Source organism: Rhinolophus ferrumequinum, chromosome 6, assembly GCF_004115265.2.
Source record: "Rhinolophus ferrumequinum isolate MPI-CBG mRhiFer1 chromosome 6, mRhiFer1_v1.p, whole genome shotgun sequence".
NCBI lineage: Eukaryota > Metazoa > Chordata > Mammalia > Chiroptera > Rhinolophidae > Rhinolophus > Rhinolophus ferrumequinum.
The window spans coordinates 94,011,189-94,035,540 of NC_046289.1; the positions used below are offsets into that span (position 1 = coordinate 94,011,189).

The 24,352-nt window shown below is 34.8% G+C and overlaps 1 pseudogene; it reads right to left on the reverse strand.

Annotated features, from left to right (window-relative positions):
- Positions 1-1,690: 1,690 nt before the first annotated feature.
- LOC117024247 (THO complex subunit 7 homolog) lies at positions 1,691-2,287 on the reverse strand (annotated as a pseudogene).
- Between the last annotated feature and the right edge of the window lie 22,065 nt (positions 2,288-24,352).

Here is a 24,352-nt window from a genome sequence, read left to right on the forward strand (position 1 = left end):
ATTTTTGTGTAAGGGTGGAATTTTTTTACATGTGGATATCCAGTTTTCCCAGCACCATTTGTTAAAGACTGTCCTTTCCCTATTGTGTATGTTGAAGTACATTCCATTTATACACAGATTTTTGGGTCTTATCATTAAATGATATTGAATTTTGTCAAATGTGTTTTATGCATCTACTGAGATGATCATATGATTTTTATTCTTCATTTAGTTAATGTGGTGTGTCACACTGATTAATTTGCAGATGTCAAATCATCCTCACATCCCTGGAATGCATCCCAGTTAATCATTATGTATAATCCATTTAATGTACTGTTGTAATTTGCCAATATTTTGTTGAAGAATTTTGCATCTATGTTTATCAGGGATGTTGACATGTCATTTTCTTTTCTTATAGCATCCCTTTCTGGTTTGGGTACCAGGATAATGTTTGGAAGTGTTGCCTCCTCTTCTATATCTTGGAAGAGTTTGCAAAGGATTAGTACTAATTCTTCTTTAAATGTTGGTAGAATTTACCAGTGAAGCCATTGGGTCCTGTACCTTTCTTTGTTGGCAGGTTTTTTATTACAGATTCAACATCTTTACTAATAATTGATTTTTCTGATTTTTCTATTTCTTCATTATTTAGTCTCCATAGATGTGTGTTTCCAGGAAGTTGTTGTAGACTGTCCAATTTGTTGGTGTATAATTGTTCAAAGTAGTCTCATAGGCCTTTGTATATCTGTGGTATCAGTTATAACGTCTCCTCTTTTACTTCTGATTTTATTTAAGTCCTCTCCTCTTTTCTTGGTGAATCTGGCTAAAGGTTTGCTTATTCCATTTCTTTGGAAAAAACTCACAAAACAGCTCTTAGTTTCATTGATCTTTTCTGTTGTCTTTAGTGTCTATTTCACTTATTTCTGCTCTGATTTTTGCTATTTCCTTCCTTATACTAAATTTAGGCTTAGTTTTTTGTTTTCGTTTTTTTGTGTTGTTTTTTTCCCCCGTTTCTTCAGGTGTAAAATAAGGTTGTTTATTTGAGTTTTTTTTTTTTTAATGTATGTGTTTGTTGCTATGAACTTCTCTCTAGAACTCCTTTTACTGAATCCCTTAGGTTTTGGCATGTTGTATTTTCTTTTTCATTTGTTTTAAAATTATTATTTACTTCTCCTTTGATTTCTTCTTTGATCCATTGGTTGTTCAGTATCATATTGTTTAGTCTCCATATATTTGTGAACTTTCCAGTTTTCTTCTTGTGATTGATTTCTAGTTTCATACCATTGTAGTTGGAAAATATGCTTGATATGATTTCAATCTTCATAAATTTATTAAGACTTCTTTTGTGACCTAACAAAATCTGTTGAGAATGTTCTATATGTGCTTGAAGAGAATCTGTATTTTGCTGTTTTTTGTTGTTGTTGTTGTTTGTTTGTTTGTTTATTTGGCTTGAAAACATCTCATTAAACATTTTTGGATATTGCTTCCTGTCTTTTAAGTTTAAACATAAAAAACTAATTTCAATAAAAACAAATCTATACTGAAGTCATTTTTCTTTGTGTGAAGAAATATGAACTGCAATGTACATTAATATTTAAAAGCAAAGTAGTTCACTGTCAAAACTTCATATATCTCAAGAGCCCATCAAATTCTAAACAAACTAAGATCATGTTGCTACTTCAATAGTCTTGGGACTGATGAGCGATTAGCAGGTCTATGGCTTAGGATCTGCTTTCATGTTTCCTGAGCTACTTCTTCTTCTGAGTACTTTCCATCATTTTTCAGTATTTGCTTAATTTCGTGTATAGTACTAAGAAAAATGTGAAACTGTCTCCGACTCAATTCCAGCTTATCTTCAACACTTTCCTTGATATGTGAAAGATGCTCTAAATCTTTTCCCAGAGCCTATAGTTCCTTTAACTGTCTGGATGATGCTGGATCACATTTGCTAAAGCATCATATTCTAGGTGATTCTTTTCACATTCGTTTTGCTTGAAGAATCTGCTTTTTGCACTCAGCAATTTTTCATGCGCTCCAGCAATACTACATTCTATTTCTTTGTAATTTTTTTCACAATTTTCTATTTCTCTGAGACTCATATCATATGCCAGCAATGTTTTGCCCATTGAAAATTCACATTGGGTCAGTGGACTCAGCATATGTTGGTACTTGCTGTATCCCTCTTCCTGGGATCCAGGCTTGCATCATTTAATGAAACTTCACTAGCAGATTAATTCTACAATCATCTCCAGCACCATCTCCATCAATTAGGAGAAGCCTAAATGACTTCACTGACAGTCATGGCACCCATGGTGGGTACAGGGGCTCCATTTGGTGGTGGCCGAGATCAAATTCCCACAATGCAGCCAGGTAAACAGCCATGGAGGATGTGATGGCATCTATGGCTGCCTCCCCAGCCATGGGACCTGTGTCGGGACATGGTGGGATGCAGGATGGTGATTGTGGGAGCCAGGCCTGGCAGAAGGCAGGGGCCCTGACTGTAGTCTGCTGTTCTGATAGAATGTTCTGGACATGTGTATTAAGTCCATCTGATCTAATGTGTCCTTTAAGACCAGTGTTTCCTTATTCACTTTCTACCTGGATGATCTTATTGGTGAAAGTGGGATATTGAAGTTGCCAACAATTATTGTATTGTTGTCCAGTTCTCCATTTATGTCCGTTAATATTTGCTTTACATATCTATGTTGGGTGCATAAATATTTGCAAATGTTATATATCCTCTTTTTGCATTGACCCCTTTATCATTTTATAACAACCTTTGTTTAGTATTACAGTCTTTGTCGTAAAAAGCTTATTATGTCTGATATAAGTAAGTTACACAGCTTTCCTTTGGTTTCCATTTGTATGGAGTATCTTTCTTTCATCCTTCATTTTCAGTCTGTGTGCATCTTTAGAGCTGAAGTGAGTCTGTTGTAGGCAGTATATATTAGGTTTGTGCACAAGTAATTGCAGTTTTTGCAATTATTTTTAACCTGTTAAACTGCAATTACTTTTGCACCAACCTAATAGATGGTCATATGTTTCATCCTTTTATCCACTCTGTGATCACATGATTTTTAAAACAAAAATATTGCTAATGAGTTGTAATTTTTGAAATGTGATTCTGTGTTAAGCAATGAGCTTGGCTTGGAAGATATAAAGATAAAACAATACCTAGTTGATGTCTTCAAAGGGCAGACAAAACAAAAGTAACTCTTATTTTGATGTGCACATTAGTCAGGGTTCTCAAAGAAATAGTACTAATAGTGTATGTGTGTGTGTGTGTGTGTGTGTGTGTTGAGAGTGTGTGTGTGAGAGACAGACAGAGAGAGAGAGAGAGAGAGAGAGAGAGAGAGAGAGATTTATTTTAAGGAATTGACTCGTGATCATGAATGGAGGCTGGCAAGACCAAAATCTGTGGGGGCAGCAGGCAGAAGACTCAGGGAATGGCCTATCTTGTAGTTCCATTCTAAAGGCTGTCTGCTATCAGAATTTTCTTCTGCTAAGAGAAGGTCAGTCTTTTTATTTTATTTATTTATTTTTAATTTTCAGGACTTCAAGTGACTGGATGAGGCCCAGTCACATTATGAAGGATCATTTGCTTTACTCAAAGTCCACTGATGTAAATGTTAATCTCATTCAAAACACCCTCACAGAAACAGCCAGAATAATGTTTGAGCACATATCTGAGCACTGTGGCCCAGCAAAGCTGACTTAAAATTAACCATCACAATGTGTCACAGACGTTATGATGTACTCTTCTACATCCTATTGAAAAAGAATTTCAAAATGATTAGCATTCGTTAGGATTGATTTCACTGTATCTGTATCTATATCCATCTCCTCTGCTCTGAATTTCCTTTACCAAATTTGGAGGTGTGAAAAAAAAGACAAGATTTTAAATATTTTTTAATACTTAAAATTGTTGTATTTAGAATGAGAGTTGGCTTAATCTTGTCTCAAGTACTTATTGATAATATACAATTAGAAGTGGCAAAATATGAATATGTCTTCAAAATTTAAGCACATAAATACAAAACATTATTGGTTAAATTTCTTTAACTGTGCTCACACTATTCTTGAGATACTTACTTCCAGAATGACAGAATACATCCTGAAACTGTGTATCAGGGGGAAAATAAGAGAAATTACTAAATGAATACCCAGCAGGTAACAGATATTAATTACAATATTCCCTATACCTGTATTCTCAGTTCCTCAGTCTGCTGACTCAAATCAATACAAATCAAATGTATATTGTAATCAAAATTAACAGGTTATGTGTGCATGTGTGTGCATGTGTGTGCGTGTCTGTGAGTGTGTGTGTGTATGTGTGTATTTATACAAAGAGAGAGAGATTCATGTGTTGCTGTTTAACAACGGGGATATTTTCTTAGAAATGTATCATTAGGTGATTTTATTGTTGTGCAAACAAGAAATGTAATTACACACACCTGGATGGTACAGACTACTACACACCTAGGCTATGTGGTGTAGCCTACTGCTCCTAGGCTACAAACCTGTACAGAATGTTATTATAATAAATGCTATAGGCAACTGTAGCACAACGGTGAGCATTTATGTATCGGGCAGTATTAAAAAAAAAGGTACAGCTGTATGGGGCACGTACCATGAATGGAGCGTGCAGAACTGGAAGTTAGTTGCTCTGGGTGAGTCAGTGAGTGAGTGGTGAGTAAACATGACAGCCTAGGACATGACTGTACATTACCACAGACTTTATAAACACTGTACTCATAGGCTACAATAAATTTATAAAAACATTTTTCTTTCTTCAATAGTAAATTAACCTTAGCTTATGGTAACATTTTTACTTTAAACTTTTACTTTTTTTTAACTTTTCAACTCTTTTGTATGTAATAACACTAGCTTAAAGCACAACTATACAAAAATATTTTCTTTATGTCCTTATTCTATCAGCTTTTTTCTATTTTTAAATGTTGTGTTCTGTTTTATTTACTTTACATTTTTTGTGTTAAAAACTAAGACACACACACATGAGCCTACATCCACACAGGATAAGGTTGATCAGCGTCACTGTCTCCACCTCCACATCTTGCCTCACGGTAAGGTCTTTGGGGTCAATAACACCCCTGGAGCTGTCATCTCCTCTGATAACACTGCCTTCTTCTGGAATACCTCGTAAAGGACCTGCCTGAAGATTTTCTTGAGGACTTGTCGTTCTTTTCATAAATATATCTTTTCATAAATATATATAAGTGGTTTGCTTAGTTTGTTTCTTTCATCATACATTTGCTTCTAAGCAGACAATGAACCATGAACATGTTAATGAAATGTTTTCAGTGCTGCAGTCTATGTTTTCAAACATTTTAAGGAGCCTGCTGAGGTCTGCAAAATCTTCTGCTAAACAATTCACTGTTAAGTTTCGTGGGGGTTTGTCTTCTTTTACTTCTCCTGAAGTTTCCTTTTCTCTTGCCTCTTCTTCAGCTATATAGTCCTATTTCAGTTCTGACAACTCCTCCTTAGTCAATTACCCAGGAACCCCCTCTAGAACCTCCTCCGTGTCATCCTCATCTACACCCAGGTTCAAGTTTTTTGCCATCTCAACCACAGCCTTGCGGAATTTTGCAGCCTTTGTACTACAGTGTCACGCTGGCTATAAAGTCACTAGGTAGTACAAAATTTTCTGCTCCATTATAATCTTATGGAACCACCATCTTATATGCCGTCTCCCATTGACCTGAAATATTGTTGTATATATACACATCCCTTTTAAAATAATTTTTGCGGTCTCAGAGAGATAAAACTTTAAAACTAGAAATAGCAAAGCTTTTTTTTTTCCCTGGGAAATATTCAATTTTCCTGAATTAACTTAACAAAAAGATGAAATGAATTTAATTAGTACACGTTTAAAAGTGTTTTTCTTAAAACAGTTATATTTTATTGTAATTCATAAAATGGATTTTTAATGACCTACAAAGTCAAATATTTGCTGGATGTGAGTGAGAACAGACAAAGTTTGTTCCCGACTCACTGCATTTCTATCAGAGCTCAACGGGAATTTGATGTATCTGTTATAAATTTGATGTATCTGTTTTAACATGTTGGTATAGAGTGAGGTAAGCATGATTTTAAATTTTCCTAAGTATGAAAGAAGTCATTGCAATGGACCTGTTTGTTAACACTTACTGTTTCTGTTGCAACAACCACATATTAAACTCTCAAACTAATCATTTCTGCTTTTTGTTTGTTTTTCCCAGACCTCACTTGACGGGCCTCTCACAGGATAAAGAAAGGCATTACATTTTCCCAAAAATCAAAAAAAAAAGAAAGAAATCTTTATAGAATTTTAAGGGGTAAACAAGAAAATTTATATATTCAAAATAAAATTCATAAAGCACATTTTTTATTTCTTAGATGAAAAAAGAAACAATTGGTCATATCGAATATCATTTCAAAAGTCTTTAGTAGACTATTTGTTCATATAGAGAGTTCGATACTGGGGACCTTAGATTTTTCTTTCCTTTCCTTTTTAAAATTCTTTTTATGTAGGAAGTTTGGGTGGGAAGAATCTACTTTCTTATTAGTATTACCCAATAGAAAATTAGAACACTGGTCATTTAATGGGGTATGAACAGAACAAGTAATTACACACTTGGTCTCTGCCTTTCAGTAAAATCACTCTCAAATATGAAAAGCACAGAAGAGTCAATTTAGAGCTATGATTATCTATACATAGATGCAATCGACAGGCCTACATATAGAACAAATTATAAAATTTAGAGTGCAATTAGATTCAAAGTACTCTTTCGCCAAATTACATAATGTATCCTAAGCATGTAATTATAAGATTGAAGTAAATTTACAATATTGGCATATGGATAAGTCCTTCATTGAAATGAGAAATTCCAAGTGCCAGATAACTCAGTATTTTAATGTTGGTTTCAAGGAGTATATCTGATGCTTTACATTTATTATATATAACCATCTCCTTTTCTCCCACTTATGTCCCTTAAAATAATATCATAGAAAAAGAAACATTGTTCTCCCAAATGATAAGATTTCTGCTTAGGGGTTGCTATACAAAGTCAGGGGATTTTTTAATGATATAGAACAGGTAAACATGGTTGGAAGCAACGTAGTTTTCAAACTGTGAATATCCAAGCTGGTAAATAATATTTCCAATGACATAATTGATAACTCTTGAGAGAGGAAAACAAAATAGAATAACAACAACCAGACAACAGTAACTACACTTTACATAAATTATACCTGCATTACGTAAGATAAACACAGGATGTCACACTTTTAGGTTTTTCCATGAATGCTGGTCTACATTGTTCTACAACAAAATGATTTTGATCTTTGAGGAAAACAATTAAAACAGAAAAAAAAGTAGTGCATTGGAAGTAGTTTCCCTAGTTAAACTTCTGTTTAATGTATTAAATAGAAGAAGACTGCCTTTGGAGCTAGGTAGCTGGAATACGCCACTTCTTGTCATCGTTATTTTGACTACTGTTGTCTGTTTGTTTCATATCCTTGTAGTCACTTTTACACTATTACCTAAATGATACAATTAAAAGAGTCATCTGTGAATTTCTTAGATTATGTCGATTGTATTTTAAATTCTAGTTATGAAATTTAATTAAGCACTATTATATAAAATGTTTGCAAAACATGTTTCTACAGGCAAGTTGGATGTTTTGCGGGGAAAAAAAAACTTTGATATAGGTAATGGTCTTACTCAGTCCCTATAACAAATTACCATAGAATGGGTGACTCAAACAGTACTTTTTTTCTCACAGTTCTGAAGGCTGGGTAGTCCAAGATCAAGGCTTTGGCATATCTGGTATCTGGTGACTACACTCTTCCTGGCTTGCAGACAGGCATCTTCTAATTGTATCCTCACTGGAAGGGGAGAGGGGGACGAGGAGACGGAGAAAGGGAGAACAAAAGCATGAACTCTGCCCACTTCATCCTCTTATAAGGACACTGATCTGCTTCATGAGGGCTGCAGCCTCATGACCTAATCACCTCCCCAAGGCTCCAGCTCCTAATGCAATCAGATTGGGGTTAGCATTTCAACATGTGAATTTGGGGGAACACAAACAGTAAATCCATAGCGGATATTATACTAATGGGTGGTTGAGACTAAATATAACTGATTATAAATACAGGTTAACCTCTAAAAGAATTCTGCCAATAGTTTACATATGAAATATATTCCTATAGTTATAAAGGAAAAAAATTAATATAATTAAGACAAACTATATTTATATATAATATATTATATAATTATTATATATAATAAATTAATATACATCAGGTTTCAGGTTAAAATAAAATGTTTATAGTATGTACTTATTACTTTTTTATGATTCACTGCTTTGGTTTTAAATGAACTAGCCAACAGAATTTCTATTTTCTCTCTATATTTTTATTTCATAACCAAATAAGTGTATAAATAATGCCCTCATGTATGGAGAAGATAACTTATTGAAGATGCTAGAAATGTGTGTTTTAGATGATGTGTTCCTTTGTCATTTTTACTTTTCTAAACTATAAAACTCTCATAGATATAGTTAATTTTTCAGTCCCTCATCAAACGTGTACTAGAATGACCAAAAAAAAATCATTGACCATAAAAGTATATTTGGCCTTATTAACTAAACATTATATTTCACTTTTCACTATCAGTATTCAAATAATAATACAAATAACAACAATAATAAATTGTTTTTAGTTGGTGCATTTTCCTACAAATCTATTTGCAATTTTCTTAGCAGTAGACCTTAAATAGAGCAGGTCCTCGAATAACGTCGTTTCATTCAACATCAGTTCATTATAACATTAATGAGGTGCCTTAGGAACTCAACCCTCATTTATATCAATTATCCTGTGGCAAAATTGGTTTCCTTTTCATGGTTTCACTTAAAGTCATAGAACCTATCAATGTTAAGTGAGGACTACTGTAGAAGAAATTAAATTTACCTATAGGTAAGTGCTTTTCTCCTACAGTTATGTATGAATCAGATACAGGACCTTTGTCAGCTGCAATGAAAATTTCATCTACATTCTACCTGAGGCAGCAATGGAAATATTTTATTATGATCCGGAGTCAGACAGTATGACTAGTGCTCTGCATACAGGTGCTGGGATGACGGGGTGAGAGTTGCAGAGCCAATGCCCCAGGTGTTGGGCTAAGCCTGCTCCAAGGAAGGAAAGTTTGTTTGTTTGTTTGTTTGTTTGTTTGTTTGTTTGTTTGTTTGTTTGTTTTTCTAATTCTCACAGAGAGGACTGATGACTTAGCAGTGTCCCGGTAAGAGGCAATGATTCCATTATTTCTTGAAGATTGGAAATCTATTTGGACTGCTTGTAATTATAACCATCTTACTAGTATAATTTCTTTTTCCAGTGAAATGAGAGTCCTTCATCCATGTGCCTGCTACAACATATTGCTCATGCGCCCTGGTATAACTTATAAAAGCTTATGTCTCATTGTTACATCCTAGACGGAAATTGCAATTATTTTTTTTCATTGCATTTATTCTTTCATGCTTTTACATTGAAGTACTCTTTTAGAATTTGGATTAATGGCTTGAAAACAGAACTGCATCCCAGAATTTGCCCTTACATCATTCAATTGCCTAGAAGTAACTTTTAAGTATGGGTACATTTAACTGATAGATATTTGCGACTTCTAATTCTCCATTTTTCCTGAACTGGGAATAGATCACATGAACAGATTACTTTAGCAGTCTTCCTGATCTTTTCTAAACCTATATCCTTTGTTGATTTTTGTTCTTATTTGTTGTTTTACTGTGTACAATTTTGATCTTTACTTGAAACTCTTAGTTCCCAGTTGCCCTTTTTTTCGAGTACTCATACAAACAGAAAAATAACAATCACACTAGAGTAGCAAAAATCCTGCAAGCGTCATAAGGCAGAATATATTTATGTAAAAGGGAAAATGGAATATGTGTGCAGATGATGCTTTCTCTGATGATTTGTCCTGCCAGGATCTGGTTTAAATTGTATGTCCCTCAGAAGGCCAGTCTTGTCTTTTCTCTTTTACATCTCTGACTTGCATTTTCACTTTTGTTTGTCCTTCAAATTTCTAAAATTTGTATTTTATGGGTCCTAATCTTTTGATATTCCAACTCACCATGTTTTTGAAGAAAAATTAAAAAACATACATACACACAAATGCATGCAGACCCACTGGGAAAGATGTTGCTTGTACATTGTGTATTTATCTTTGCTTCTGTAAGGCTTTTGTCAGAGCCCAGTTTGTTTCACACCCACCTAGAACAACAACATGGACATCTCAATATTCTTCCCAAATCAGCCCAGATGTAAACATAGAATATAACTGAGTATGCAGAAAGTCTGTCAAACAATTAAGCCACTTACTGGTGCTAAAAGTCTTTGAAATTCAATTACCCCATCACTGGACTAAGAGGCCTATTATGAGTCCAGGAATGGTTAACAGATTTTTTATCTTGATTCTTCATACCTTTTCGTTATTGTTGTATTTTAAATGACTTTCTATTGTGGAGGATTTTCTACTCTAAATAATTCTTCAACTGATGATTTTTTAGAACACTTGGTTTTCTGATTGTTTTCTTTAAGGATGCGGCGGGCTTACCTTTCTATATATAAAACATAAAATTTGGGTTCTGGTTCTAGAAAGGTATCAATTAGAAAACAGTGAACAGAGAGACATTTTGTTTCTGTAATCCTATGCCAACAGTGATTCTGTTGAAGATATTTGGTGTTTGAGGTTCAGTATTCTTCAGAAGAGACAGCAAGTCAAAGAAATATACTGAATTCATTTATCCAGTAAATGTTTACTAAGTATCTACTCTGTATTTCCTCTGAAAACACTGGAAAGATGATGGGGAGCAAACCCTGAGTTCCCTTTATGAGGTTACAACCCAGTGGGAGACTTAGACATTAATTCTACTTGCAAAGTCTAATCATCATTTGATAAAGTCAATGATTTCCGTGGAGGTGGGAGTGCTCACTAGTCTGAGGTCAGAAAAGGCTTTCTAAGGAATTAGGAGGGGAAGGAATTTAAAGTTAGTGGGGTGAGAGGACCACTCTAGGCCTAAGGAGAGCATATGCAAAAGTTCTGATATGGGAAGAACATGGCCTCTTATGAAAGAAAAAATTAAAAAATTATATACTCCAACAGTTACCAACAGAAATAACTTTGTTTCTGATTCCAATACCAAGTTGTAAGAATTTTTTTTATAAAAAAAAAAACCATGAGAGGAAGAAACTTATTTTCCTAAACTTTCAATTATAGGATCAAGTATTCATTCATAAGAGCCTTGTAAATTTTGATTTGTTCAAATGCTGAATCAACTTGATTTAGTAAACTTTTTTATTTCAACAGACATTGTTGCTTTGACTTTCCTAGTTGTTATTGTGTATTTCAACAGCAATCTGAAGTTGTTACTCCTAATAACTTGTCATACAGTTCAATCAATAGCTAACTAAAAGCTAAATCAATTTTATTTAATCTATTTGTTCAAGAATTTACCATTAATTTCACATGGGAAAGTTCTGTCTCCATATCCTCTCACGTTCTATTTCCTTCTCTTTCATTATCTTCTACTCAATATTCTCATCTATCAACATTGTCTACAGTTTTCACATGATGTTTCTGCTATTGATTCTTTGTCAAGTCTGCTACTTATTTATGACTATTTTCTATTAGCTTCTCATATCATCCTGGAGGGAAGGAATGTTTCCAACTCATTTTGTTGTCCCTGCTGTTCAGCACAGTGCCTGGAATATGTTAGATGCTGTTGTGTGGGGCGGCCTGCGGGGTCTCTGGTCCCGCTCCCCACACAAGAACGCAGGACATGGTGAGGCCAAAAAGGAACACCCACGGAGCCATAGGTAGGGGAGTCATACCACTATACTCTTGCTGGCAGCCGGGGGAGACACACCCAGTAGTAGCCACACCATCGGCAGTCTGCCATTCACTTCTCTGCCTGCCAACCAACCAACCAATCAACGTAGCCCTGCAGTTACATCAGTAGCCAATTGGCTAACCGATTACAGCTGATGGCCAACCAATCACAGTTGATTGTCATTCACTACCTGAGCCAGCACCTCCCCACGGGAGGCCAAGAGCCTAGAAACTGCTCTCTGGGACTCTATCTCTACAGATGCTTACTAAATACATTCATATATTTTCCAGAAATGTCAATGAAGACTCTTCTTACTTCTTCCTATTTTCTTTTGGGAGAGTTATTTAAGAGACACCATGAAGGCAGGGATTCTTTTTGTTTTATTTTCCACTTTATACCTACTCAAACGAGTATCTGGCATATAATAGGCATTAAATAAATATTCATTCGATTAATTGATGGTTTGATTAATTTAATGTTAATATTTTCTAAAGCATTGTGTATTAATTCAGAAAACTTGAATATTGATGGTAGTGCAATAAAATTATATCAAAATTTTAAGACAAAGGTTTGACACACACTTTCAAATACTTTTCCATCTTTTGGCAAACTCTATGCACCATGCAAGTTTTCAGACTCTCCATACAAAACTTATATAATGGATGTTACTATTGCGTAAAATATACTTGAATAAATAATCTTTTAATTCAAGATCAGATCTTTAAATGACTACATTTACTGATGATGTTGGCTATGGTCCAAATGTAAAATATCAGGGTTATTAAATGTACTCGTTAGCATTTAATCTGCTAATTATTGTTTAAAGAAAAAGCCCTTGACATTTCACAAGTTATTTCCAATCACTGATGTTGCAGTGTGTGCTATACTTCTTTCCCTTGCCATAAATAAATAATAAGTAAGTAAAATAAATATCACATAATGCTATGACAGCAAAAATTGAATAAATATTATCATTTCAACAGAATAACTTCCGATAGAGTAACAGCCCCTGCTGGTAAAAAGGCAGCTCAAGAACCCCTATGCCATGAGAATCACTCACTATTACTTTAGGTAGGGGGCTATGCACGCTTGGAGGTAATGCGTGCAGGTGACCACCACAATGTATGAGAGAGAGACTGATGTGACTGATTGATTAGTAAGAATGGCTAGGCTGCTTAGTTCAAGCTCTCATCTGCAAGCCAATAAAGAACGATTTCTTGAAGAAATTATACTCTGATGTCTCAATTTTCTAGCTTTCAAAATTCAACACAGCAATAAAAATACTCTTGAGATATTAATCAATTGCTCATCTAAAAACATTTTTTGTATTTTGGTTCAAGTAAAAAAATATTATGAAAATGAGACAACTAGGACAATATGAGTACAGAGTAGATTTGCATGATATTGAGAAATTGTTTTCTTTATATAAATGTGATAATGACATTCTTGTTATGTTCTTAAAATGGTTCATTTGTTTAGTAATTCACACTGATATATTTACAAATAAAATCATATGATATTTGATATTGGCATCACAATGATCCACTAAGGAAATGGAGGGAATGAATGAAGTTACAGGTATGAATGAAACAAGATTGGTGTTGAAGCAATAATCATTATTAACAGGTGATGGGTGCACGAAGGTCATTATAGCATTCTTTCTTCTCTTGTATGTATTTCACTTCCCTATAATGATAATTTTAAAAAAAAAGAAGCAAAATTCTCCTACATGTGAAAGAGAAAACTGAGTAAGAAAAAAAAAAAGTATGTCCTTCATGGTAAAGGTAAAGAAAAATTAAATCAGTCTACATAGAACTTTCTCTTCTCAACCTATTTACCTTGTTGAGGTAAATAAATTTTTTCAGTTAACTGAAGGAAGCTTCTTTCTCTTAAAATGCTTTTGTATCCTCTACAATATAGAAAATCAAAAACCATATACTTAGTGTTGAAAATGTGCTGTTTAAATTATTAATATTTTTTAACTAGGAAAAGTAAACTAAAATGGATATTTTTGTCTTCAGTAACCGTAGTATTCAAATCAAAACTCAGGACAAAGTCATTGGATGGATACATTAAGAAGATGAAAAATCAGGAAAGATTTTATTTTAGCAAAGTACTCCAAACAAGAAAATGGTAAACAAAACAGAACTAAAAATCTCGAAAATAAGGGTAGATGATCAAAGGAAGAAATGTAAGCATAGTAAGAGAAAATTAAGTGGAGGGCACCTAGAGATGATGACAAAACACAATTAGAGAAACGGAAAAAGAATATTTATTCAATTCCTACTCCGTGCCAGGAACTATTATAAGAAAAAGGTCTAAAGCAGCAAATAAAACAAAATCCCTGTTGCATGAAATCTTGTTTAAAAGCTGAAAAGCTTTATTAAGATATAACTGACAAAGCTGTAAGATATTTTTAAAATACAACATGATGATTTAATATATGTATTCATTGTGAAAGGATTCCCCCCATCGTGTTAACAATCCATCACGTCACATATTTACCTTATGGACCCCCTTGGTGAGAACATTTAAGTTCACTCTCTTAACAGGTTTCAATTATACAATACAGTGTTTTTGACCACAGTCACCACGTTGTCCATTACCTCCTCAGACCTCATTCATCTTATAACTGAAAGTTTGCACCCTTTTACAATCTCTCCCTATTTCCCCCATCCCCCAGCTTCTGGCAACCACTTTTCTATTTTCAGTTTCTATGTTTGACTTTTAAAAAATATATTCCATATAGAAATGTTACCATGCAGTATTTGTCTTTCTTTGCCTGGTTTACTTTAATATAATGCCCTCCAAGTTCACCCATGTTATTGCCAATGACAAGGTTTCCTTATTTTTAAAAGCTGAATATCTCAGTGTGTGTGTGTGTATATATATATATATGCACATATATAATCACATTTTCTTGATCCATTGATCCATTGATGGACACTTAAGCTGTGTCCACACCTCGGCTATTGTGAATAATGCTGCAATAAACATAGGAGTACAGATACTTCTTTGAGATAATGGTGTCATTTCCTTTGGTATGTACCCAGAAGTGGAATTACTGGATCATATGGTAGTTCTATTTTTAATTTTTTAAAGAACTTCCATAATGTTTTTCATAGTGGCTGTATCAGTTTGCATTCCAACCAACAGTGCACAATAGTTCCCCTTTCTCTGTTTCCTCACCACCATTTATTATCCTCTGTCTTTTTAATAAGAGCCATCTGAATAGGTATAAAGTGATATATCTCATTCTGATATTGATTTGCATTTCCCTGACAATTAGTGATGTGCACTTTTCATGTGTCTATTGGCTACTTGTATGTTTTCTTTGATAAGAGTCTATTCAGGTCCTTTGCTATTTTTAATTGGGTTATCTTGTTATTATTTTACTATTAAATACATGAGTTCCTTGCATATTTTAAATATCAACATCTCATTGGATATGTGGTTTGAAAATATTTTCTATATGTTTTCTATATTCTATATATTTCTATATTCTATAGGTTTTTTTCTTTTTGTTAATGGTTTACTGAGCAAAAACTTTTTAGTTTGATGTCGCACTTGTTTATTTTTGCTTTTGTTGCCTTTATTTTGGTGTCAAATACACACACACACACACACACACATACACACATATTGCAAAAACCAATATCAAAGAGCTTATCCCCTACGTTATGTTTTCTTCTAGGAGTTACACAGTTTCAGGTCCTACATTCAAGTTTTTAATCTAGTTTAGTTGATTTTTGTGTGTGGTGTCAGATTGGGGTCCAATTTCATTATTTTGCTTGGGGCTGTCCAGATTTCCCACCACTACTTATTGAAGAGACTGTTTTTCCCCGTTGTGTTTCTTGATTCTTTTGTCAAAACAAAAAAAGTCAATTGACAATATATGGGTGAGCAATTTCCTGGCGTTACTATTCTATTTCATTGATCTGTGTCTGTTTTCGTGCCAATATGGCACTATGTTGATTACTGTAGCTTTGTATTATAATTTAAAATCAGGAAGTGTGATGCCTCCAGTTTTATTATTTCTTGAGATTGTTTACCTGTCAAATGTCACATAACTAATAAGTATAGGAGTTAGGATCAATACTGTAGCCTCAATACCAGTGACATTCTCTTTTCTCCTTTGAGATTCTTTTTCTTGGAAGGCCGCTAATTTGTCCATCTGCTACATCTTAACATGTGCACATGATTTGTATTCCTTCCTTCTATGTGAGCCTGGGGTGAGGTACGCACAAGTAGAAAAGCTGTAAAAGTACACCCAGCCCTAGCGAGCCACACAACAAAAACTTCTTTCACTAGTGGTGTTTTTACTTGGTGCTTCACTATTGGTGGGAGCATTGCTATTCAGCTATGAATTCCTGGCCCATTCATTGAACTTTTTTGTTTGCTTATCTGTAAGAGGAGTGACCTTTCAGCTTCAGATTCTTTGAATCTATACTATTTCCCCACAATCCCCTATGTCAGGCCTGCTCAGGTAATTTCAACATGAGTTTGGTCTGTCTCTTAGCTATCAGATTTTGCAAAGTACCAATGAACTCCCTATTCAATAAAGTGGTGATAATGATCAATCCAGTCGATTACAGGATACCCTACATTACAATAATTGAGTTTCCCTCTGAGCATATACTGGTATATGAAAAGTGTGTAGTAAGGAATTCTTTGTTGAAATAGTTTGTGCTTTCTCCTGACTTGGCTGATTTAGAGATAGTATGCGAAATCAATGTAATACATTAGATAACATCTTTGCTTCTCTTTGAAATAAAATTGGTATGTCTCTGTAATGTCTAAGGAAATTGGTCAATTTATTGGAGAGGGAGAGGATGATGATGATGAAGGAAAAGGAGGAGGAAGAGATGATTTTTTAAACTATGTAGAGCTTGACTATACTTTAGAGTTATCTAAGGAGCTTCTAAAACCTTGGCGCCCTGGGACTACCCCAGATCAATTATATTAGAACTTCTTATGGTGGAACCCAGGTATATCATGCAGTCAAGTTTGAGAACAAATAACATAAACAGCCTATTCATTAACTGGAGTTTCCACTTCTCAGTAAACTTTAAGTAGTGTATCTGGATCAACTAAAAGACTATGCTTTTTATTTGTTCTCTTACCACCACTTAAATGAACTTGGTCAATATATCTCTCCATTCTGAGCATCAGTTTCCCAGCTTAGAAACTTGACATGATGCCATGTTCTCTCAGAGTGGCTTTGGGCATCAACTAAGTTAATGTACATGTAGTGTATATCACATTATCTAGAACATACTCGTCACTAATAAATAGAAACTAAGGAATTAACTCCTCTTCTATGCATCTAGAATAGTCCACTTTTGCACTTTAGCAAAATTGAGAAAGTGGTCACTCAAACTTTTGAATTCAGAGTTCAGATGATGAATCCAGGTTGAGAAATAATGTGATGTATAATTTTTCGAAGCTTTGAAATCAGACGGTCCTACATTTAAACTGAACCACCCATTTACTACTTTTGTGTCCTTGAAAAAGTTACTTAATTTTTCTGAGCTTCAGTTAGTTGATCTATAAATTGGAGATAATGACTCCCAGCGTTGCTGTAAGAAATAAAATAAATTTATGGTGAGTGCATAACATAGTACATAACACGCAGCAAGTTCTCATGACACATTAGCTATCATTATTTTATAATAGTTATTATTGTTTGTATACTTTTAGAGTGTGTTTGGCCAATACAACTAATGAAGCTAATGTGATAGTATTAAAAGGAGATTTAGCAAGAAAGCATAGTAGTACAACAAAAGGAAGACAGTACAAGTTGTGGTTTTGTCTTTATTTTTCAACATTCAACACTTACTTTGCTTTTCCTGTAATTTTAATAAGTGTAGATGGTTTGAATTATGAGATTAACAAATTAGACAAAAAGAAATATCTGACATCATTATAAATGGTGAGAAATACATATAATTTAAGATATTTTCTACCTCATAATAACAGTGCATAATCTGAATACTGAATTTGTAGAAGGGACATGTATAAAGGTATGAAAATAAATGTTCCTAATAGATATAGATATGGCTAGTTATTTTTAACTTATAATTTACAGAGACATTTACCTTTCTGATAGTTCACAAGAATGTTAAAACTTTTTCTCTTCTGTTGAAACTCAAAATATGTAGTTTTAAACATAAAATGGTTGATTTCAAGCTATTAAGAGCTGCTCTAATTTTAAATTATGGTTGGTTTCTTCTTGTATATATTATAATTTTTGTTTTCTATATTAAGAAGGACTTACAAATATTTTTGCCTTTAGAAATAACAGATTTGCTGAATTTGCTAAATATTCATTACATAATGCATTATTTTCTAATTGCAAATCAAATATAACATCTCAGTCATTTTTTTGAAATTTAGTTGCATCTTGATGGGTCACAAGGTTGAGTAAAACATTTCCTATTATAGTGCTAGGAGCTAAGAGTTTTATCATTCTGAAAGGGTCTATTCTACTTTGTAAAATTTTTTAAAATTTTCCAATTACAGTTGATATATGACATTATTATATTAGTTTCAGACAGGCAACATAGTGATTAGATGTTTATATACCTTATGAAGTGATTATCCCAATAAGTCTAGTATCCATCTGACCCCATAAATACTTTTTTAATTATTTTTTTCAGTTATAGTTGACAGTCAATATTATTTTATATGAGTTTCAGGAGTATAGCCTAGTGGTTAGACATTTACATAATTTTTGAAGTGATTCCCCCAATTAGTCTAGTACCCTGAATATACATGGCACTGTGTATAATTGTTGCTACATTATTGACTATATTCTCTGTGCTATACTTTACATCCCCATGACTATTTTGTAACTATCAATTTGTATTTCTTAATCTCTTTTCACCCAGCTCCCCAACCCCCCTCCCATCTGGCAACCATCAATTTGTTCTCTGCATCTATGAGTCAGTTTCTGTTTTGTTTGTTTATTTATTTTGTCCTTTAGATTCCACATATAAGTAAGATCATATGGTATTTGTCTATCTCAGTCTGACTTATTTTACTTAGCATAATACCCTCTAGGTCCATCCATACTGTTGCAAATGGTAAGATTTCATTCTTTTTTATGGCCGAGTAATATTCCATTGTATATACTCATTGTGCCACATCTCCTTTATCCAATCGTCCATTGATGGGCACTTGGTTGCTTCCATATCTTGGCTATTGTAAATAATGCTACAGTGAATATAGAAGTGCACATATCTTTTCAAATTAGTGTTTTGTATTTCTTCAGATAAATATTTACAAGAGGGATTGCTGTGTCATTGTGCTCTATTTTTAATTTTTTGAGGAACCTCCATGCTGATTTCCATAGTGGCTGCACCAATTTATAACCCCACCAACACTACACAAAGCTTCCCTTTTCTCCACCTCCTCACCAACACTTGTTGTTTGTTGATTTATTAATGATAGCCACTCTGACAGATGTGAGGTGATATCTCATTGTGGTTTTAATTTGCATTTCCCTGATGATTAGTGATGTTGAGTAAGCATCTTTTCATATATGTATTAGCCATCTGTATGTCCTCTTTGGAGAAATGTCTACTTAGGTAATCTGCCCATTTTTAATTGCATTATTTTCTTCACGTTAATTTTTATGAGTTCCTTATATATTTTGGATATTAATCCTTTATCAGATGTATCACTGGTGAATATCTTCTCCCACTCAGTAGGTTGTCTTTTCATTTTGTTGATGATTTCCTTCACTGTGCAAAAGCTTTTTAGTTGATGTAGTCCCATTTGTTCATTTTTTCTTTTGTTTCCTTTGCCCAAGGAGACTTATCCAAAAAAAATATTGCTAAGAGTGATATCAATAAGGTTACTGTCTGTGTTCACTTCTAAGAGTTTTATGGTTGCAGGTGTTAAATTGAAGTCTTTAATCCATTTTGAATTTATTCTTGTATATGGTTTAAGAAAGTGGTCTAGGTTCATTTTCTTGCATGTATCTCAAGTTTTACTAACACCATTTATTGAAGAGACTGTCTTTACTCCATTGTATATTCTTGCCTCTTTTGTCATAGAATAATTGACTGTAGGTGTATGTTTATTAATGGCCTCTCTATTCTGTTCCATTTCTTACAATACTGGTTTAGTGGTGATGAACTCCTTAAGCTTTTTCTTGTTTTGTTGTTGAAACTATTTATCTCCCCTATTCTAATTGATAACCTGGCTGTGAGAGAAATCTTGGTTGTAGGCTTTTGCCTTTCATCACTGAATATTTTGTGCCAATCACTTGTGGCCAGAAAAGTTTCTGTTGAGAAATCAGCTGACAGTCTTATGGGAGCTCCCTTGTATATAATTAACTCTTGCCACTTTTAAGATTCTCTCATTGTCTTTAACCTTTGGCATTTTAATTATAATGTATGTTGGTGTGGGCTTCTTTGGGTTCATCTTGTTTGGGACTCTCTGAGCTTTCCTGGACTTGTATGTCTATTTCCTTGGCCTGTACAAGAGCCAGTCCCAGATTACGGGAATTTTTAATCATTCTTTATTCAAATAGTTTTCAATCTCTTTCTCTTTCTGGGACTCCTAAGTTGTGAAAGTTGGTATGCTTGATGTTGTCCCAGAAGTCCCTTAAGCTGTCCTCATTTTTCAGATTTCTTTTTTCTTTTTGCTGTTCCAATTGGATATTTTCTGCTACCTTGTCTTTCAGATCACTGATTTAATCCTCTGCTTCATCTAATCTGCTGTTGATTCTCTCTAGTGTATTCTTCATTTCAATTGCATTCTTCAGTTGTGACTGATTCTTTATGTTTTCTACCTCTTTGCGTAAGTTATCACTGAGTTCACCTTTTCATCCCCTAACTTCACTGAGCATCCTTATAAATGAGTGTTTTGAACTCTGTATCTGCCTGTCTCCATTTCATTTACTTCTTCTTTTTTTTTTTGATTTTTATCCTGTTTCTTTGTCTCCTCATTTTGTCTGACTCCCAGTGTTTGTTTCTATGTATTAGGTAGATCTGCTACATCTCCCAGTTTTGACAGTGGCCTTATGTAGAATGTATACTATGGGGCCCAGTGGCACAGTCTCCCTGGTCACCTGAGCCAGGTGCTCCAGAGGAGTCCCCTGTGTGGGTTGTGTGTGCCCTCCGTTGTAGTTATGCCTCAATTGCTGCTGTCACATCAGTGGGTGTGGCTGACTCTCAGACTGACTGGCTCTGAGGGCTGGCCATGACTACATGGACAAGCTGTTTTCTGGGGGCTGACCGCAAAGAGTAGCAGTTTCCTTAGCCGGGCTCTGGTGCCTACCAAGGCTGTCCTTTGAATGTTGCAGTTGTAAAGCTGGTTGGGTGGGGTTCTGATGTGGTCTGAAGCTGGCCACTGGGTGTGTTGGGTTTGGTGCCTTTTGAGACTGGCTCTGCTACAGGTCAAGGTCAGCTGCCACTTGTCCCAGGCTTGGTGCAACTTTGTAGGAACTACAAAGTAATCTACAGTTGGTTGCCACTTCTGTTGGGCTTTGAGGTGCTTGGGGAAGACTACGATTATGCTGCAAACTGAGAACAGTTGCCACTTGTTCTGGACTTTGGATCCTTTGGTGAGAACTATGATGTGAGCTGAATCCAGCCACCACTTGTCCTGAGTTTGTGGCTTCTTAGTCGGTACTACATTCCAGGCCAATAATAGCCACCACTTATGCAGGCTTGGCCCACCTGGTGGAAGTTACAATGCAAGTTGAGGCTGGTAACCACTTGTGCTGGTCTTGGGGCCACTTAGCAGAAGTTATAAGGAATGCTGAGGCTGGCCACATCTACTGAAGAGCCACTGGAAGAAGCTCAGACAGGTGAGTGATTTGTGTGGGTCGGGGTTTCAGGGAATCATGAGGGTGGGGCAAACAGTATTAGCCAGAGTGATAGAGATTTGGCACCCACCTGCACTGGGCTGGCTCTGTAGGAGTAGAGCTCCACAAAGAAACAGTGGTGCCAGCCAGCACTCCCATTCCCAGAGAGAGTTGCCTCCAGTCTTTGCCCTGAAGTTAGTCAATTTAGTTCCTCCCTGTATATCCTTGTGCTGGAGCTTAGAGCAAGTGACTTTGTGAGCAAGTGAGTCTATGCACCTGCCCTTTAAAAGCAGTGTGTCTTGATCTCCCACAGCCCTTTGTCTTTCTGAGATGAAATCCCACTGGTTTTTCCAACTAGATGTTATAGGGACTCCTCTTCCCTGCATTGGTGCCCTGGTCTGTTGAGTCCAGTGTGGGGCTGGGACTCTCGCTATTCAGGGGGGACCTCTGCAGCTGAGACATCCCTCCTGTTCCTTAATTGCCACACTGGATGTGTGATCTGCCCTTTCCACATCTCCACCCCTCCTACCAGTTTGACATGGCTTCTTCTTTATATCCTTAAAGGAATTCTGTTCAGCTAGTACTCAGTGATGGTTGTTCCATAATTTATTTGTACTTTTGTTGTGGTCATGGGTGTAGGTAAGTTCAGAGCTTACCTATTTCACCATCTTGATGGTAGTCCTCCTGCTCTATTAATTGTTGTTAAGTTGTTAAACTGACAAAGTGGGTAAATTTGCTATAGACCAGGCTTGAGAATTCATTAGTGGTGACTAGTGGAATAAGACCAAATAAGTGTCAAGCCTCCAGGTTTCCCAAAAAACCACCCAAAGCTGGTGAGTTTCACACTCAGCACTTTTCCTGTACCTCTCTGTTATTTACTCCATTTTATTCATTCTTTTCTTTTACCTTTACATTTTCATATAATATTAGACTTGTTAAAGAGGTGAAAGAACAGTACAAAGAATTTCTTATAATCTTTATCCAAATTCCCCTAATGTTAACATTTGTTATGCTTTCTCTCCTTATCTTTCTCCCTTTTTCTTTCCCCCTTAAGCTCTCTCCCTTTCTCTGCTGTTGAGGAAATATAATTTCGAACAAAATCTCCTCCCAACCCAGAAAAACCACAAAGGTTGAAGAGGAAAAGTTTTATTAATCAATTACCATCATCCAGAATCTGATGCTCTTCATAGACAATCTGCTAAGAGATTACCTAAACGGGAAGAAATAGCACTCCTGTATATAATCAACCAGATACAATCCATTTGCAACCTAGACTCTTGGACCCACCCACGTTAGTGCCCTTATCCCCCACTTTCTGTGGGATAGTAAAAGCCTGTCTTCTTAGATGATGACAGTTCAAAGAGATTGTTCCCAGGCCTTTGAGAAAGATAACCCTGCACCTTAAAGTTCTCAAAAAGCTTAGTTAGTTTCTAAGATGTTTTACATACATTTGAAAGAAATTGAGAATGAGCTTGCAATACGAGTTGTCTAAAGTATATGCTCTAAGAAATGGAGTAGGGCAGTCTTTTCCCTTATGTTCAACATGTAGAATCAAGCCTCTTATTTTCACTTTGTATTTGCCTTGATCACACACATATAATTATAATTTTTATTCTGAACACTTTGAGAAGAAGTTCAGACATCTATAACATATTTATTAATTTGCTTAATCTCAGAATGTACAGAAAGTACTTTGAGAATTCCTAACCTATACCATTGAAAAAGCATACCTATTAATAAAAGTTCAATAGTTGCTTATGGTTCTGTAAATATTATATTCAAAAGTTAGTTTCTTTTTATCCCCTCTTCAGTGAGGATTCATATAAAACATGGTTCAATTTATTTGGTTTTGTGTTGTCAGGGTTTTTACCCAATCTAGTTGATTTTTTTAAATTAATTATTTTCAGTGTGTGAAATATTAACATGGTTCGAAAAATCAGAACTGCACAAAAGGTACATTTAGAGAACTGCCTTTACCCCCTCCCACATTTCTTTCCTCTTTTTCACCCTGTTCTCACCCTATAAGTAACAACTTCCTAGTCTCTATCTTTTTTCTTCATATGTTTCTTTCTACCAAAATTAGCAGATATCTGTATATTTTCCTATTTCCTCATGTCTTTTCACAAAAATCATACTAAAGATACTCTTTTTTACTTTATTTTTCACCAACACTTATCCTAGTATATACTACAGATCCTAGTGTGTCCTAGGATACACCAACAGTGTATCCTAGAGATCACTCGATATTAGTTTGTAGAACCTTTCCCATCCTTTAAAGAAATGTAGTATTCCATTGTGTGTATATACCGGTTTATTCACCCTCTACCCAATATAAGGTCATATAGGAGTTTGCAAACAAGTACAAACTATGCTGTAGTAAATAACTGTACAACTGTGCATATATCTGTATATATGTGTATATATATATGTATATGTGTGTATATATATATGTACATATATATATACACACATATATATGTGTGTGTGTGTGTATATATATATATATACACCCAACAGCACAAATTATATATATTTTATATATATTATATATATATAATTTGTGCTGTTGGGTGATCTGTAGGGTAAATTCCTAGAAATGGTGTTCCTGGATAAAAAAGTAAACACATATATAGTTAAGTCAAATATCACCATATTC